Source organism: Phoca vitulina, unplaced genomic scaffold, assembly GCF_004348235.1.
Source record: "Phoca vitulina isolate PV1807 unplaced genomic scaffold, GSC_HSeal_1.0 scaffold3, whole genome shotgun sequence".
NCBI classification, from domain to species: Eukaryota; Metazoa; Chordata; class Mammalia; order Carnivora; family Phocidae; genus Phoca; species Phoca vitulina.
In genome coordinates, this window is record NW_022589706.1 from 61,052,975 (window position 1) to 61,056,259 (window position 3,285).

Here is a 3,285-nt window from a genome sequence, read left to right on the forward strand (position 1 = left end):
TTGTTGGCCAAATTCTGGAAGGTACGTTCTGGAATACTACCTGTATTTTAATTTACCTGCCCTTTTATGTTCCCCCAAACCTTGCTTCACCATCCACCCCCACGCAAATAAAAAAAGGCTGTTAAAAAATAGACCGTATCACTTCTAGTCCCTTCTGAAATCCTAATAAAACCCAGTACTTTAAAAAGCTGGGGGGGGGGGGCGGACGGCACGGATATTTAAAAACCATGAGGACAAAGAATGGGAGAGGAGACAACAGCAACAGAATCTTGGAAACTGCAAAGCTTATGAACAAGTGGTAATGGGCTCGACAGACAAGAAAACCAAATATGCTATCAGCAATGAGGGTATCTCACTGTACCACAGAACCTCCCAAAGGCCCAGCAATTGACAGCTCAGGTACCTTTAAAAATAGAGGTAAAAAGGGGTACTTGGGTGGCTCAGTTGTTAAGCATCTGCCTTCAGCTCAGGTCATGATCCCGGGGTCCTGGGACGGAGCCCCGCGTCGGGCTCCCTGCTCAGCGGGAAGCCTGCTTCTCCCTCTCCCACTCCCCTTGCTTGTGTTCCCTCTCTCATGTCTGTCAAAATACATATAATCTTTAAAAAAAAAAAAAAAAAAGAGGTAAAAGGACTAAGAGGCTTGGTTCAAAGTCTGTTTGACAAGCAGTTAAACCCCAAGTTCCTCTGTACTGATAGAGAACCCTACATTCCTGGCAGAAAACTAGGGATTACCTGAAGTGGATAAGAAAAGGTGGTCTTTGTACTCAATAGGCATAGAGCAAAGTACTTATTCAGAACCTTCAGCTGTCTTCCCTCACTGGAATCTCAAAACACTGGCAGCCAGGTTTTTTACCCTTCAGGTAGGAAAGTGGACAAAGACTTCTGGTGAATCTGACCAGTTTAGGAAAGGGGAGGGGGGAGAGAGATTATCAAGGCGTTCCTAATAAAATGACACAGTCTAATCACTCAATAGTAAACCCCAAAGTTAACAAGCCCTAGCCCAATTCACAACATCCAATTAGCTTTTAAATTGTCCACTCCTAAATATGAGCCAAAGATCACCAAACATTTGAGGGAAACTGATAATATGAAAGGTAGAAGCCCAAGCAACAGGAAAGTAATTAACATCTTGGAAACAAACCTTTGAAGTTATTACTAATAACCTCAGAGATGAGGAAAAGATAAAGTATCCATGTAAGAACAACATTGCTGTTTATAACACAGGTGGAAAGGGGAGGAGTCTTAGAAATTAATCAAAACCTTAAAAAAAAAAAGCTGTAAGATTTAAGTTGTAAAAATCACTCCGAACACACTGCAATGGAAAACAGGATGTCTACAGCTCACACTCAAATAAAAATTCCCAAGAACAGAAAAGATTAGAGTGCTGGTGAATGGGATGAGCAAAGAACCATTTCAGTAGTATGCCCCAGAATTGAAGAGCAAGTTTAAACAATAAAAAGACCCACGGAGTGGCCAACACAATGGATAAAATAATCCTGTCATAAAATTTGAGAACACTGGTGAATACAGATAAAACCTTGAGCAATTTTAAGAGTAAAAATACCTCATATGAACAATCAAGAACCAAAGTACCATCCGATTTCTTCACAAAACCTAGAATTCTCTATCTATAGCAAAACTAGTGATCCACTTAAGAGGCTAGAACAGACCTTTTCAGACAGAACGGTCTCAGAAGCAGAAAGATGGGCTACACAAAAATAAGCTCTGAAACAGAGAAGTGGAGGATCTAAATGGACAGGCAAACAGAAGCCCAGAATGATGGCAAAGTCCCAACTCAACAGTTAATCAACAATTTCTAAAGGGCAATGCGTTCAGATTGAAATAGAAGAAAAACATGAAAGTGATAAACTGATCTGCTAAAGGGAGAAATTTTGGAACTAAATCAGTGCCTGATACAAAAACATACTCCTCTAGGTCAAGACCTAATGCCTGAAACAGATCAGAGCACTGCAATGTGACTGAGAATATATGGAAACAAATAGTACAAAAATCAAGCTGCTTTTCCTTAACCCTGCAACTTTTATAAAAATTCAGAAGTGGGAATGAATCATCCCCCAAACTCAAAATATTAAATTACTGGGGGCAAAGAATTAAAGCTGAGTATACTTCAGTCTGTTTTCTAATTAAATCTACCAAACCATGGGCCAGAGTGACATTCTAACATTATAACAAAGAATCAAAATCAATCAGACAGCTTTGTTTTAGCCAATGTAGGCAAACCTCACTTCTTAAAACCTAGTTTTAATCAGTTTTAACTCCTTTTTTAAAAAGGTTTTGATGTGGACTATTTACATAAAATAAGCATAGTGCTGCTTAACAATCCCAACACAAATTCTCTGACTTAGATCAGGGGCCTCTGACCCTTTTCTGTAAAGGGCCAGAGAGTAAATGTTTAAGGCTTTCACAGTTCTGTTCAATGCTACTGCAGTGCAAAGAGCAGCCATACACAATATGGAAACAAGCACAGCTGTGCTGCAGTATGGTTATAGAACAGGCTGCTTGCTGGCCCCCGACTTATCATCAAAGTTTAACTTACTTCAGTAGCACTCATTTTAACTTACTTTAGTAGCATTCATTTTTGCTACCATGTTTGCCTAGTTGGGAGGTCTATTCTTAACAAGACAAGTCAACTGCACAAAGGAAACCAATACTGTAAAAATCACGTCCCTCTACTACACATAGAATTTACCATTTCTCATTTACGTTTTTTTCTAGCTAATTTTTCTCAGCAGTCTGGCTTGACTCAGCTGGCTAGACAGTCTTAAATTACCACTCAGGGTAGAACACTTACTCTCTAGAGCCATAATTAAAAGAGATTTTCCAAATTGATCTATCAACTCCCTAAATGCCAACAACAGATACCAAATCCTTCCAACTCAAAGCTTACCAGTTTTTACATTTACCAAATAAAACAAATGATAAAAAACAAAAGAACTCTTCTGCCCTAATCCTAAATCCATCAACTAGACTCCCAGCTACACTTTCTTAGAATGACTCAGAACTCCTAACAATGTCTTCAAGTCCCAGTCTGGGATATTTTAAGGCCCTAACCAAAAGCTAAGACTTCAAAATATGGAAATAAAATCATTCAAACAAATGAGCACACACACAGACACAAAATACATCTCTTCAATCCTCCCTCAACACTTGAGTTATCTACGGATCCACCACAGTCCTAAAAAAAAATCTAACGACCTGCATTTCTATTATGATTAACAGATTTTCTTAGTCCTTATTTTATTTAATGGAAGCGCAAAACATTAT

The 3,285-nt window shown here is 38.8% G+C and overlaps 1 protein-coding gene across 4 annotated transcripts in view; it reads right to left on the minus strand.

Moving 5' to 3' along the window:
* Positions 1-563: 563 nt before the first annotated feature.
* HNRNPD (heterogeneous nuclear ribonucleoprotein D) overlaps positions 564-3,285 on the minus strand; it is a 20,551-nt gene continuing 17,829 nt past the window's right edge. For all 4 annotated transcript variants that reach the window (XM_032400638.1, XM_032400636.1, XM_032400641.1 and 1 more), the window contains one exon: positions 564-3,285. This exon is cut by the window's right edge and continues 694 nt beyond it. The gene's annotated coding sequence lies outside the window, so the exon portion shown is untranslated.